The following is a 14,957-nucleotide window of genomic DNA, read 5'->3' as shown; positions in this document are numbered from 1 at the left end:
TGGGACTGCTTTAGCAGATATCACACCACCAGTGCCAAGCAGAGATCGTTCAGACTCTGTTCTCCTTCCTGACACATCCATTTCTGTGTACCCCATATTACAGCAGCTCTTTGGGCCACGACACCACACAAGGTTAATTTTCTTCCAGCATTACCATCACATATATGAGTTTCTTCAGAATCCTTTCCCTCTCTATTCATTGCTCCCCAAAAAGGGCAGCTTGCATCTAGAAATGATACAGCATACCTTGTGCGCTTCAGTAGCCATAGAAATTGTGTAAAGAAAAACTATTTTAGAATTCTTGAACCAAAAACTTTGCATTTGGCAAGGGAAGCAATCCATATGTCTTACATTTTACAACAGTGAATCATGCTTTAAATCCTGAGTAATCCTAGTGAATTAAGTGAAACCTTTTAAAGCGTAAAATATTATACAATGCAATGTCAATATAAACAGGGAACTGTCACAGACTGCATCTACACCACTCTCAGTCTAAAACAGGAGTGCACTTCTGAAACTGATCCCCTGAGCAGTTTCTGAGCATGAGAACTGCTTTCCCTTTGGGTGAAACCAGCCCAGCCAGTGCACCTTGAGAGCATGTCCAGGGTGCTTCTGTCAGGCAGCCTGCAGGACCAGCCTCTGGCTGGACACCCCCGGCCCCAGGAGGCACCTGGATGCTGATGTTGGTGCAACGCAGACATTTGGTCCTTACATCCCTGTTTCATCCTGTCCACTGCCCACAGACATGTCTGTGTCTTGTTTGTTTGCTCCTCTGCATGCACACTCCTCATGAGAGGGATTGGGCTCTCTCCTGGGGCTTGTCCTGATAAAGTCCCCATTGGGGACCAAAGACCAATATTAATAAGAATTCTTCGGGAAGATTACGCCTTCCCAAGGGCAGGCTCCTGGTTCCCACCTCACTTTAGCCACTTTGAGAAGTGTGCAAGCAGAGCTGCTCCTGCTGCTGGCCTCAGAGGGTCAGATAATCCTCACAGGACCAGGGGAGACATCTGACAGCACCCTCACAACACTCAGGATTCATACACCTCCAGAAACCCTGAGCAGCTAGGGGTGATGATGCACAGTTAACATCTCTCACATCCATAGCACAACCTCCTGCTGAGTCTGGCTTCTCTGCAGGAGAACTGACGCTGTTCACTCTCTAGGTGTTTCACTCTCTTGCAGCCAGCTCCTAGGTAGAACTACTTTCTCTTCTAAAATCTTTCATGGGAGGAAAAAAAGGTTTGAAATGATAAACTGTCCCAGACATTAATTCAGCACAGCTGGGGCCATGTAACACTGCATGGATGAGGAAAGACAAGAAAAGAGATCATCACCCTCTCTTCTTTCTATTCCAGACTGGCAGGAGGCCAAACTGGCTCTAAGAGTAAATTAGAGCAACATAAAAAAATCTCTGTTCCATCTGAGGATCCTAAGGGACCCATACTGCTAGCTCAGCCCTTTGTGTCAGCCCACTAAATAGATCAGAGGAGTGTAGATTACATACATCAAAGTTTCTGATTTATTTTACCTTAAGTAATAACAAGTACGTGTTCAACATACTAAATATTTTCCATATAGTAGATAGGAATGTTGCCCTAACTTATGTAGGTTTTTGGAAGAATCACCAAATCTGTTCTTATGATCTTACAGAAAGAAGCAAAAACATATTTGGTGTGAAGCCCACCTAATACACAGTGTTCCTGAGCAGCAGATGAGCACTGGTTGTATAATGGCATGGGGAAGGAACTATGAATAGTGCATCCCTCTTTGCAACCTCTGCAGCAGAGTAACAGCATCAAAATTCTTATCAGATGTTATTAGATTAGACTGAATTCCTGTTCAAGCCTGAGGAATCTAAATCTTCACATCTCAAAAGGGTGTATTAAAAATATTCACTAGAAAGTGCAGGTATTACAGGCCACATGAATCCATCTATAGAGAGAAATAGGATAGAAAAAGAATCAGATCGTGCTTCCTTTGCAAAAGCAAAAACATTTTGGCAGTTTTATCTTCCAGAAACTTTGAAACAAGGTCTTCCACTTTTTATTTCTGATAATATCGTTTTACTCAGGAGGTCTACTTGCACAAGTGGTCATGATCTTTCAGTCTAATCCAAATATATCAATAAAGAAATAAGTGAAGAAAAAACCAAACAGTGATGGTCTCAATTCCTGAAAATATCTTTGTCAATCAGAATTTCCTTCTAAAATTGAAACTCTCACTATTAATAAGTGGCAAAATGAGAAAATGCTTTTTGATGCTGCAAAGCAGTGGCTCACATGAGTGACTCCATCAGAACATTTACCTGAAGAATATCAAATATTGAAAGATGCTCACAAAATAGAACTCAAAGCTTGCTGCTACAGAAGTGCTAAAAAATGATAATAACATGCTAAAAGTCTTTACTTCCCCTCCATGAATAGTTTGGCAGGACACCTCATAATAGGAAAGCTGGGATTTAACATATTTGTAAGTGTGACAGAGCAAGGGCCTACCATGTCACATTTCCATGTACAGAATATGTACCTGCTGCAAGGTGAGAATGGCATAGTGCCCCCCTGTCCCAGTTGTGTGGGGATATCTATTCAAGTACAGTTTTCACTGTTGTATCTAAAGTTTGCATATGAAATTTCTTAAAAACTTAAATTAGCAGATTTTTTTTTCAGTCCATAACAGGAGTAAATAATTAATCTGCATTTCAGATGCTCTTTTTTTTTCCCCGGTAAGAATTATTTAACTAAAGTAATGTAACAGAAGAAGCAATTATTTATTTTGTAATTATTCACTATTCAGAGAATAGAAAACATGGGATGAGGGGAAAACATAGAAACAGTTCCCAATGCAATACAATGAAGCACTAGAAAAAAACCAATGGGTTTAATCTTGTAAAATACAAAATATTTTGCCTTATGATCCCATTATCTCCCCAGTAGGCCAACCCTGCTGGCCCTTGACTCTGATTGTTTCAGGTTAGGGTTTCCATGTTAATGAGGGTAAGAAACCTCAGCTCTGGCTCCCTTCATTTGGAGCTGCAGGGCTGTGGCACTGCTGCTGATCACCATCGCAGCGTCACGCGTTATGAAACTGAACAAACGAGGCTCTTAAAAAACAGTGATTTCTTTATGCATGGTCACTTTGGGGTCTTCTCTTACACAAAGGCCAAAATTATTGCAATGCCTAGAGTAGTGATTCACTCTTGTATCTTTTACTCTACCATCACTTTATAGTTGGGGATTTATTTTTTCATTTTACCTGGAAAAATCCCAAGTCTTTATCACGGGTCTGTGCAGCTCCTCTTAGCCAAGCACAGCCTGAAAAAAGTGCCTTCCTTGATAACCTTCCTTTGAAGTTCTCGGCAGGGATTACGTCAATATTTAACCCCGTCTCCGGCCGTACAGGACCAGGGCTCCGGGCTGGCCACAGCACCGGCTCGGAAGGTGAGGGGCTGCGGCCCTCCACACTTGTCCTGCTCCCTGCAGGACGGACTTAAACTCCACCACCATCAGGCAGCGGCGGCTGCGCCCAGTTAGAAAAGGGGAAAAGTCATTTCCTTGTATCCGTACGGTGTTGCAATTTAATTCCCTTGCCATCACAGTGCCTTCGGTTGCCCACCATGCTTTCCTTGCCTACCTCCGTCTCCTTGCCCGCTCAGCAGAGCATGTGGCGCGGCCTGGCCAGGCTGGGACCAGCTGTCCGAGAGCCTGGCCGGGACACGGTGGCTTTCTCGGCTGGAGGTTGCAACACTGCGGTAGGTCCATGGGCAGGCAGCGCAGGACGAGCGTGTGCTGCTCCTCAGCAGCGAAAACCCCACCACGGCTGGGAAGGCTGCCAGGACAGGCCTGCAGCGCTGCCGCTCACCCAGCCTGCGGCTGCGGCCATGCCGGGCTCCCGCTGCCCCCTCACCACGCAGCCCTCCCGGCCATGCTGAGCCACCTCCCTGGCGTGGGGGACAAGGACGCGACCTGACACAGCGGTGACAGCTCCGTCGCTCTCCCCGGAGCGCGCAAGGAGTGAGTCTCACCTTCCTTGCTGGGCGACCGTGCCTTGGAAGCTCTGCAAGTCTTGACTAAGGACCATTTCCGATGAGTTTACCTCGTTTGTAAGCCCACAGCACTTTGAAAGCAAGCAAGCAAACAAAAAAGCACAGGAGCTAAAAATGTTGGCCCATCTCGCTATGAATCCAGAGGGTGTTTTTTGTTTGTTTACATTGCAGAGTAATAAAAACGTAATGTAGGTTTTGCATTTGGAGAAAAAGAAGGGGAATGGGAGCTTACTTAGAAAGGGAGACACGTGTCTGCCTGTGTGTCTGAGCGCAGATGGCCTTGCACTGCAGTCTCGAGGCTCTGAATATGAAAATGAATCACATCAGCCCGCAACATTTCCCAGTGTTTTCAGAGTTCTGCTTTCAACACAGATATGAATGTATCAATGTAGCAGTCAATGTAGCTATCAATGTAGATATCAATGTAGCAATGATCTTTGTTGTCCTGACTTGGGTGATGTCATATTTTTCCATGAGGATACTGGGTGACGGCACATTTGTAGGCTTTGGGCTAAATGTATAACGAGCATGAAATTCCCTTTAATGTCAAAATAAGACCAAAAGAGAAAAAAAGAGTGGAAAGGTCATATGGAAAAAACCTCCAATAATAAATATGACTTTTGGGCTCGCCTGAGTCTGGCTGTCACCGTGATGAGCCCACCGAGGCAGACACTCCGGCAACATCCTGATAATCTTATTATTTGCATGACATTAGCCATGAGGCCGGGGGGGGGGGGGGGGGGGTGTGGGGAGGGGTGGGGGAGGGGAAGGGGGAAGAAGGCCGCCAAAAGCATCCTGGCGGGCCCGGGCGAGCGGCCGGGCCCCTCCCGGTCGTGCCGGGGCCGCGGCCGCGGCCGCAGCCGGGCGGGGCCGGGCGCGCAGCGGCCCCGCCGCGCTGGGTCGGGGGCTGGGCGCGGCGCGGATTGGCGTGCGCAGCTACTCGCGGCGGTGCGGTAGCGGCGCGCGGGGCCCTGCGGAGCGCGGTAATGATGTCAACTTGTTATTTACTTTCCAGCGCCGGGTGACGGCGCAGCGCGAAAGGAGAATCAATCAGCCGCCGGGTGACCCGCCAGGCGCAAAAAAACGGGAGCCGGGCGGGGGAGGGGAAGCACATGGAGCCGCGTTGCATCATCCGCCGGGAGGGGGGGGACACGGGCGGGACACGGGGACACGCGTGGGACGGGCGCGCTGGAGGCTAAAGAGTCGCAGCGCTGCCGCCCGCGCGTGTCGCGCCCCAGCGAGATGCGATAAAGCCCGTTTGTGCTGATTCACAGCCCGCCCGGCCCCCGCGCCCCGGAGCGCTGACTGGGCACCGCCGCCCGCCCCGGACCGGGGCAGCGGTGGCGGCGCGGGGCGCGCTCCCGCTGCGGCAGCGCCGCCCGGCCAGTCCGTCCGCGCCGCTGCGCGGGACGAGCGGCCGCGTCCCGGGCGCCGGAGCGCGCCCCGCGGGGCCCTGCGCGGGCAGCGCCGGCTGCGGCCGCTCGAGCGGAGCGGGGCCGGCCGCGGGCCCAGCGTGCGGGGGACAGAGGGTGGCCGCGGGCACCGCACGTCCCCGCGCGCCGGGCCGGCACCGGGGAAGCGGCGCTGCCCGGCGGGCGGGGGAGGGGAGGACAGGGCTGCCCTCCGCGTGCGTGCCTGGTTTGTCACCGGGTTTCAATTGCGGGGGGGGTGTCAAAGCACGACATAACCACAGGCGGGGCGAGGGCTGGCGGCACTCCGGGGCATCCCCGGGGGCGTTAGCGGCGGCGCCTCCTCGAGCTGAGCGTCCCGGCGTGCGGGACCGACGCAGGTGGGGGAAGGGCGCGGCCGGTTCGCCCCCCGGCCGCCCCGGCCCTCCCGGTGCGCCCCATCCCCCGCCGTCCCCTCCCTCGCTCCCGCCCGGTGGCGGCGGCCCCGGGCGCGGCTGTGGCTCCCCCTCGGCGCTGCTCCCGCCGCCGCCGCGCGTCCGCACCGGCTCCGCCAGCCCCCCCCACCGCCATTCCGCCCCAAAACTTTCCGTTTCCCCCATCCCACTCTCCGGGACTTCCTTGTGCCGCCCGTGCGCGCGGAGGGGGGGGGAGGAGGCGTGTGCGGCGGCGGCGAGGGGGGATTCGCAGCCTCCTGGCAGGCTGGCCGGGACCCCGGGGGAAGAGGAGTTGCACCATGCGCGGCAAGTGAGGGAAAGTCTCCGCCAGCAGCAGCGCCGCCGCCCCCCGCAGAAGTTGGGGCTCTCCCCGCTCGCGGGAGCGGGAGCTGTGCCTTTAACGCCCGCTGCGCCGCGAGGTGAGTTCCCGAGGCGGATTATTCATCCCGGGGACCCTGTTGTGGTTTCTTTTTCCCCCGTCTTTTTTTTTTTTTTTTTTTAATTTTCCCCTTTTCTTACGCTTGTTCTTCCCGGCGCAGCCCCCCGAGCCCAGCCCAGCCCGGGGCCCGCTGCCCCCCGCGTCCCCTCTGCAGCCTGACCCACCCGGGGGGGAGGGGGTCGCTCAACCGCCGCTTGTTATGACGAAGTTTTTTGAACCCGGACGTTTTGGGGTCTGTTTGGGGGTTTTGGGGGTGTTTTCTTTGGGCCGAGGTGATGTGTGTGTGTGGGGCTGCCGTACCCGTGGCGGGTGTTTTGCAGCTGCCCCCGGGCAGAGCGACCCCGGGGCGTGGGGGAGGGGAGCGGGGCAGTTTCTCCCTACTTCTGAGACAGTATTTTAACGTATGGGGGGTTTATTAAATAAAAAATAAATGCTCGCGGAGGGGGGGAGAGAAATGCGAGGTATTCACGCTCCAGTGTGGAGTTTGCAGAGCCTGGGTGGGGGAGGGGATCCCATTCATCGCCAGGGCTTGAATCAGCAGCGGGCGGAGGGGCCGGTCGCTCCCCTACACCGAAGTTTACTTCCAAGTAGGTAAACAAGTTCTCTCCTCGCCCCCGACCCCGGGCCCAGCCCCCCGGAGCGGCGCTGCCCCTGGCCCCGCTGCCAGCGCCGCGGCCGCCGGCGGGGCTGGGGTGCGGGGGAGCCCCTCGGGGCCGGAGCCGCGGGGCCGCCGACCTGTTGCACGTCCCGGGCCGGCGAGCCCTGCCCCGGTGCGGCGGGGCGGGAGGGCGCCCTGCCCCCGGCGCTGTCACCGGGCCGGGCAGGGTCCCCATTTTGCGGTGCGCGTTCAGTCTCGGCGGTGGGGCTGATAGATGGGTTCGGTGCGCGGCTCAGTATCGGTGTGGTGTGATGTAAAGCGAATGACCCTTGACCTATTTAATGGTATGTTGCTGGGTTCTCGGGCAGGCATCATGCACAGCGCAACAAGGGGCAAAAACACCAAGCCACACCCTAAAAGTTCGGCTCGCATGTTAATTCCTCAAAGTCGGCGTTTAGACGGAATAAAAGCTGCCCTTTATGTGTTGCCTTAACATGCCTCTTTGCTGTTCTCCACGAGGATTCGTACGGCGTTTCTCCCTTCCTGACGCAGGAGCCTTGGAGTGTGGATGTGGATGTGTGCGGTGGGGGAGGGGAGGCGGGCTGTTCGGCGGGGCTCACCCGCCTCCTCCAGAAAAAGAAAATATTGCTGCATAATGTTGCAGAAACCTAAAATATTCCATTGAAAAGACTGATTATTTGAAATAAAATGGACTGTAAAATTAAAATTTCAGGACTAGTGTTTTAGGCTAATAGTATGAAAATAAACATGCTGTGCCAGAGGGAGATCTGATTGTAGGTAATAAATACAATATCTTTACTCTTGACAAATAAAATGTCATCTCTTTCTTTCTTACCCTATTTATTAGTGGTCTTTTAACCAAGACTGCTCGTGTGGATGTATAAGGTTTAACATCATCTACCTTGTGTACCATGTGACTGCACATACTGGGTTTAGGCCTCTCCCTGTCCTGCAGTCAGTGTTCTGTCATCTACAGAGACATTGGGCAGGTTTTAAATTAAATATATCCATTCTGTGATAGCAGATGTTGTTGGCAAAGAGAGCCAGATTTGTCCTAGTGTGTGTTTTGTTTTGGCGTTGTTGTTTTGTTTTTTTTTTTTTTTTTTTTAAACGATTACAGATGATAATTGCAACATCTCAACGACAGCAATAGTAAAACCGGGATGCTTTCCCACAGAAGATTTGTAGAGGAGGTGGGAGGGAAAAGGGAAGCAAGAGGGGGAGGATGCTATCACATTAAAAATGCGTTAACGCTCTCTTGTGCTATATGTAATAATGGTAAAAACAGGGGAGATTTGAGCGGAGCTGCTGTAGTTGTCTCAGTGTTCAACACCTTCACTGAGCTATGCAATAACCAGGGACAGGGCAGCCCTGGATGTACAGACTGGGGAATGAGAAGCTGGAGAGCAGTGCCAGGAAAGGGACCTGGGGGTCCTGATCGATGGCAAGTTGAATGTGACTCAGCAGTGGCCAGGGGGCCAGCCCTGTCCTGGGGCCATCAGGCACAGCATGGCCAGCTGGGCAAGGGAGGGGATTGTCCTGCTCTGCTCTGAGCTGGGGCGGCCTCACCTCGAGCGCTGGGGGCAGTTTTGGGTATACAATACACAAAACACATTCAGCCCTTAGAGGGTCTCCAAAGGAGGACCATGAAGGTGTGAATGGCCTTGAGAGGAAGCCTATGAGGAGTGGCTGAAGTCCCTTGGCTTATTCATTTTTAAGGAGACTGAGTGGAGACCTTATTGCAGTCTACAGCTTCCTTATGAGGGGAATCAGAAGGGCAGATGCTCTTCTCAGTGGTGACCAGTGATGGGACCTGAAAAAATGGCCTGCAGCTGTGTGTGGGCAAGTTTAGGTTGGATGTTAAGAAGAGGCTCTCCACTGAGAGGGTGGTTGGGCATTGGAACAGGCTCCCCAGGGAAGAGATCACAGCACCAAGCCTGATAGGGTTCAAGAAGGGGGTCTTGGGCACATGGTGCACATCTTGGGATGTCCTGTGCAGGGACAGGAGTTGGACTTGATGATCCTTGTGGGCCCCTTCCAACTCAGTATATTCTATGATTTTAAGGTTGTTTTTTACTCCCCCTAAGATGAAAGAGTGTATCTCAGAAGCAAAGAGGATTAAAAATTACACATATATGTAAACACTGGCAACTGCACAACTGTCCAGGTTTCTTAGGACATAAAAAAGCCCTTGGGAGATAAGTTGGCATCTGAATACATCTTCCCCCACCCAAGTGAGTAAGATGACTCCACTGTTCTCTGCTGTGTCACTGCTGTGAGCTATGCTACTGCTTCTTGTTTTTTGTTTTGAATTATTGCAGATATTCTCCACAATAAGTACCTAAAGAGCAAAAATATGTTAAATCATTGCTAGGGAAGGGGCATCTGGAATTGTCAGATTTCTGTTCCACCAGTTTGCCCAGTTTTCACCAAATCATAGAATATGCTGAGTTAGAAGGGGCCCACCAGGATTGAGTCCAACTCCTGACCCTGTGCAGGACAGCCTCAAGAATCCCACCATGTTTTGAACTCTTGCCAGGCTCGGTGCTGTGATCTGTTCCCTGGGGAACCTGTTCCAGTACCCAGCCACTCTTGGAGTGAAAAACCTTTGCCTGGTATCTAAGCGAAACCTCCCCTGATTCAGCTTCATTCTTGGTCCTGTCACTGATTATCAGATGGGCTTTTTTCATTTTTGTGATGATGGGGACCAGGAGTCGACGTGCTGTCTGCTTGGTATGTCTAATGTGCCATGGCTCCTGGAAGAGCTTCCTGAATGGAGAGTCCTCCTCTGGCAGCAGCAGCTGTTGAAGGCCTGTCATCCCTTTGCTTGGAAGGAGGAGAGAAGAATGTCTCTCGGTGTGGATGGGATCTTATTTCTCAGTAGCTGAGATAAGTCAGCAGTGTGATATGCTTAGGACTGAGCGATGGTTCACTGCGGAGATGAGGCTGGAAAAGCCATGCCAGGTTTTAGGTTTAGGTTGGGGGGTTGGTGTGTGCTTCAGTGCAGCTAGCCCTTGCTCTTTGCTGCTGCTAGGAGTCCACAGTTAAAATTCATCTTGTATTAAACTGATGCTGTTTGTATTTTAGTAGTGCCAAGGGGCCCCCATTCAAATCAGGGCCATTTGGGGAATATTATAGACGGTGGTTCTCACCCTAAACAGGTTGTAATGTGAGTGAGGGAAACAAAAAGCCAGGAGGGTAAATGCTGAAAAAACTGACTCAGGGGAACGGCAGCTGATTGTAGTGCTTTATCTGCACCACCAAGGCGTGATCTCAGCTGGTAGGAGAGAGGAGAGTTATTAACACCTGGCAGCACTGCTGCTGGTAAATCTGTCTGCTCTGCCCAAAGAGGGGTGGGCGTCATAACACGATCCCTATCCCGGATTCCCTTTACTACTGCTCTTTTAATTCCTAGTATTTGAGATTATGTACACCGGCTTGCCTATAAAGTGATCCAGGCTTTGTAACTCTTGGGACAGCTTCTTTTTTTTTATAATCTTCATTATGAGGCAAGATGGAAGTAATTTTGTAAACTCTTTTTTCAGCTGCTAAATTAAAACTCCACTCCCTCTTCCCCTCCCTCATCTTGCCTATTTTTAGTTAGGAGGAAATAGCTGACCTCTTTACAGCAAGAACCCAGACCCCCTGGGTGCCATTTATTGGTTTCTACCAAATGGCCTACTTGGACAAGTTGGTTGAAATTAAAAACATTGGAACTCCGGCTGTACATAGGAATACCAGCTTTCCTTTCAGTACAAAATCTGTCATTTTAATGATACTGAAACAAGCGTACAAAGGTGAAAAATACGGTTTAGGTTATTTTTCTTCAGTATACAAGAGAATATTTTAAAGGTGTTTTTTTGTTGCTCTGTGATCATTAATATTTGTTTAAGGATGACTGATAGTGTTTTGTTTTACAGTCACAGGAAGGCTCCCAAAGTTAGGGCTGTGTAAAAGCTAGAAGCAGTCAAAGAAGGTTGTTCATTAAGAAAACATCATCGTTTCTTACCAGTTGTCTTCATGTGTAGAGATTTTGTCCTAGACAGAGATCTATAAACTATAGTTACTAATGTTTAGTAATTCTGTAGAAATATAAATTTGCTTCTGCTAGCTTAACCAAAAGCAGGTTTAACTCCACAATGGGTATATGACAGTTTTTGAAGGTAAAGGTGCCTCAGGCCTTTTACGCTGCTTTTCTTGAGCCACTTTTGCTAAGCGTATTTGTATTTATTTTAAATGATACTAAAAATACTGGCCTGTAGCAATAGTTATTGCATCTCTTAATTTGTTGTTTGAGAAGAGAAGAATATATTGCCTCTATTATCTTCTGTTGGGGTCCCAGCCACCAGTCCCTTTCTATACTTTGGGGCAGCTTGGGGTTGGGTGAATCTGAGGATGTGTCTTCCATCTTTATAATCCTGTCCACTTTATGCAATTAAAAGGGCATCATGATGTTTAACCTCATTTCTTGACTGTCTCTGTTGTTAGTGTGATTAATTCATATGCGTCCTGTTTAAACTGGAGTGCTTGTAAAACATCATAATTTTGTGTGAAGTTACAGTGGAAATTTCTGCCGAGAACCCTGTGCTATTCATGCAGTACAAAATCATGATCATTCATACTGTAGTATGAAGAAACAATTATATTAATATTTTAGCTAAGTGCATTGCATAACAACGTTTTGGCTTGGGTGTTGAACTTTAGTCATTTGCTAGGAGAAGTTACACAGCACACTGAACACTGAACATGTGAATGAGCAGTGCCTTCGTGCTTCGATGACACGACTTATGGCCTGTTCCTGAGCAGATGAATAGTACTAATAATGTCTAATAATTCTCTATATATGCATATCAAAATACTCTCATCTAATTAAGTAGGGAGTTTGATTGACCCTGTGCTATTGGAAGGTGAAGTAAAGCTTTTTAAAGACCGGTGTTCTCCATTAGTATGTAACAGTTGCTCTATACATCACTCCAGTGCCGTTCAAAGTGTGATTGCATTTACTGACCTGAGTTTCATTTAAGCTGCTAATTCTTAGTTACAGTTTAACCTCTTACCACTGTGTAGAGACATTAGAAGGTGTTCTGTTATATAAAATCATAACTCTATTAAATGCAGAAATGTAGTAACATGATTTTATGTTTTTTTTTTCTATTGAAACACAACTTTCCCTACCTCCAATAAATTACCGATAGAGCAAAAAAGCAACATTTTTTCCTTAGACATTTAAATTACTTGGAAAATATGCTTTGACATTGTCTTCAAGAAAACAAAGAGGATTTTACTTTGGTGGATAGATTCCTTTTGTCATTCTGCAGCATAATGCATTTGTTGTACTCCTTTTTGAAGGCAGCAAACTGCACTGGATGTACAGTGATAAACTTTGGCTTGTGCTATATTTTGCTGTCTAGAACCATCAGCTCTTCATTAATCCTTTGCCATGGTATGGAGACCCTGCAGAATATTCTCTAGTTCAAGAGTGAAGCCAACTATTTATGATTTATATTTCCAAATCAAAGTCATGTTACAGAGCCCTCACTGAAAGGGAGCAGTTGCATTGATGTGATTAACATGTGTACAGTGTTGCTGTGCTTCATGTTTAGAAGTGTCCACTGCTGAGTTTGTGCTAATTTGAACACAACCCCATAGCCTACAGCAAAATAATTGGAAAGATGTTCTTCCAAAAGAATTGACCTTCACAGTATGCAGTTAATAAATACAGGAGATTTTTATAAAGTGAAGTAAAAATATGGTTTTTTTCTTTTGTAAACTCATGTGTGTTGGTAACAGAATGACAAATTGTTATTACAACATGATAGTTTCAGTGTCATTTAGCAGCTACAAGTTGCTTGTTCACTGTATCAATGGTTTTAGTCTGGTTGCTACTGACAGAGGGATACCTATGTGTCCAGAGACCCGTTAGTATTAAGACTTGTGTTAGCACATAGTATCAGCTGGGATTGTTGAACAGGAATCAGTTTCGCAAATTCTAATTGTTTAAAATGAACTACACTAATTGTTGTGTGTGAGTGCATGCATATGCACGTATATACACGTACATGGATAGCCTTAAGGTAGTCCAAAAAGAAGTTTTGGAGAAAGAAAGGTGTAACCCTGACGCTGGAGAGCAGTGCCAGCGTGCAGTGGCTTGACTCTCACACCCTGAACTAGGATGTGCTCAGGTCAGCAGCACCTGAGGTGTTGCAGAGCCAGTGACATGACTGTAGGCTGGGCCAGGCTGGATGTCAGGTTCTGGGAGAAGGCAGAGGTGCAGCACCCTTTAATTATGTGCTTGTTGAGATGTGGCAAGGTCAGGAGTGCATAATGTGCTCCTACCTCTGACTGAGCCTGGTGAGACCAGGAGGTGACAACTGGGGCTGGGACATGCATTCAGACATCAGAATTACGTTATCTTCATTATTTCCTCCTTTTAATTATTTTTTATTATTATTATTATTATTTGGTTTTTGGTTGCTCTTAGAAGTAAAATGTAAACCCTGATCTTGACAGAGAGATTGAGATAAAATTGCCCTCCTCCATAGTGTTCTCACAGATAGGGTGAGCTTTGCTGACAAGTTAGGGCTGGGAATCCAAGCACAGACAGTGCTGGTTCATATTGGGGGGGATTAGTTTCCAAGGATATTTATCTGTTGCTTTTTACAGTCACAAAACAAACTTTAACCCTTTTCATGCCTATTTGACATGCATGCATGAGTTAGACCTCTAAGAATATGGATACAGAATTGGTTGAAACACATGAAATATTTTCTAAATATTTCAGAAGATATTGGTAATGCTGCTAAATATGTGGACTAAAATATTCTCCGTGTATCTTAACTTTCCTGTTTGGTTTTGATTTCACTTTTTGGGTGGATTTTTTTTTTTTGTTGTTTTTTTTTTTTTTTACTTTTTGGCTTTAGTTTTGTCCTTTTTTTAAAATGTAAGAGCTTCTCTAGTTATATAGTTTACTTTTTCAGTTGGTGACTTTTAAACTAAAATACTGTAATCTGGGAGGCACAGATAAAAGGCATGCCTGAGGATTATTGTAATGAGGAAAACATCTTCCTTCCTATGCCAGTTCTCAAAAAATGAAAGTAAGGAGCAGAAGCAAGTACATTTTTAGTAACATTGCATGGTGTTCACAAGACAGATTTTATATCATTCTGTGAAAACTGTTCAAGGTTCCTTTATTTTCATTTTGACTACTACTGGGTTTGTTTGGGTTGCTGGTGTTGTAACTCAGTAACAATGCTAATTTGTATTTGGAGGAATCTGGTTTTGTACTAAAAAATCCAAACGCTCCCAGCTCTGATACTTCTGCTAGTATCAGTAAATGTCTTACATAATCAGTTAATTTAAATGAGCCAATTAGTTTAAAATTAGTGCATGACAGTGTATCATAAAAATTCATCCAGCTTCATTCTCACGGGATTTGATGTGCTTGGGGAAAAAAAAAAAAACACTGAAGCTAAAAGGATGGCCCAAAAGGCAGTATTAGAGTGAAAGGAAAGCATCTATTTATTACCTACAGCTCAAATTTACTAAAGCATTAACATAATGGTTTCCCTCCCTGCCGATGAATGAAAATTACTTTTCTGGGAGACCACCATCCTGTCTTTACTACCTAGTCCAGTAGTGCTGGGTAGAGGTTGGAAAAAATGTGGAATGTAGCTTAAGCCCTCATGGGCAGTTTACAAGGAAGAGGAAGATGAGTGGGAGTAGGCTACCTCAAAAGCTAGGATTCACTGTTTTTAACCAGCTGACCATCAAGTGGACAACTGTTTTGGTTTTTGGGTTTTTTTTGGTTTTTTTTTTTTTTTTTTTTGCTTGGCTAAGATGGCATATCTTCAAAACACTTATTCCTGTGCATTTCTTCAGTGTTATGATGGTAGTATAATGTATTATATGTGTGTACTTTATTATATGTTATTATGTGGTTACAGAAATGGCTTTTGGTGCATGCCTGGTTTTTGTAATGCATACAAACATATTTGTATGCATATGTGCCTCA

The 14,957-nt window shown here is 47.4% G+C and overlaps 1 protein-coding gene and 1 long non-coding RNA gene across 3 annotated transcripts in view; both read left to right on the top strand.

Annotated features, from left to right (window-relative positions):
• Positions 1–3,999: 3,999 nt before the first annotated feature.
• LOC137468400 (uncharacterized) lies at positions 4,000–4,580 on the top strand. The gene is made up of 2 exons (XR_010995917.1): positions 4,000–4,433; positions 4,474–4,580. It is a non-coding gene; the product is annotated as an uncharacterized lncRNA (long non-coding RNA).
• A 1,328-nt stretch (positions 4,581–5,908) lies between these two features.
• TBL1X (transducin beta like 1 X-linked) overlaps positions 5,909–14,957 on the top strand; it is a 193,331-nt gene continuing 184,282 nt past the window's right edge. For both annotated transcript variants that reach the window (XM_068180102.1, XM_068180101.1), the window contains exon 1: positions 5,909–6,307. The gene's annotated coding sequence lies outside the window, so the exon portion shown is untranslated. The remainder of the gene's footprint in view (positions 6,308–14,957) is intronic.

This window comes from Anomalospiza imberbis, chromosome 2 (assembly GCF_031753505.1).
Source record: "Anomalospiza imberbis isolate Cuckoo-Finch-1a 21T00152 chromosome 2, ASM3175350v1, whole genome shotgun sequence".
NCBI lineage: Eukaryota > Metazoa > Chordata > Aves > Passeriformes > Viduidae > Anomalospiza > Anomalospiza imberbis.
This window is presented reverse-complemented; position numbering and strand designations above follow the sequence as displayed.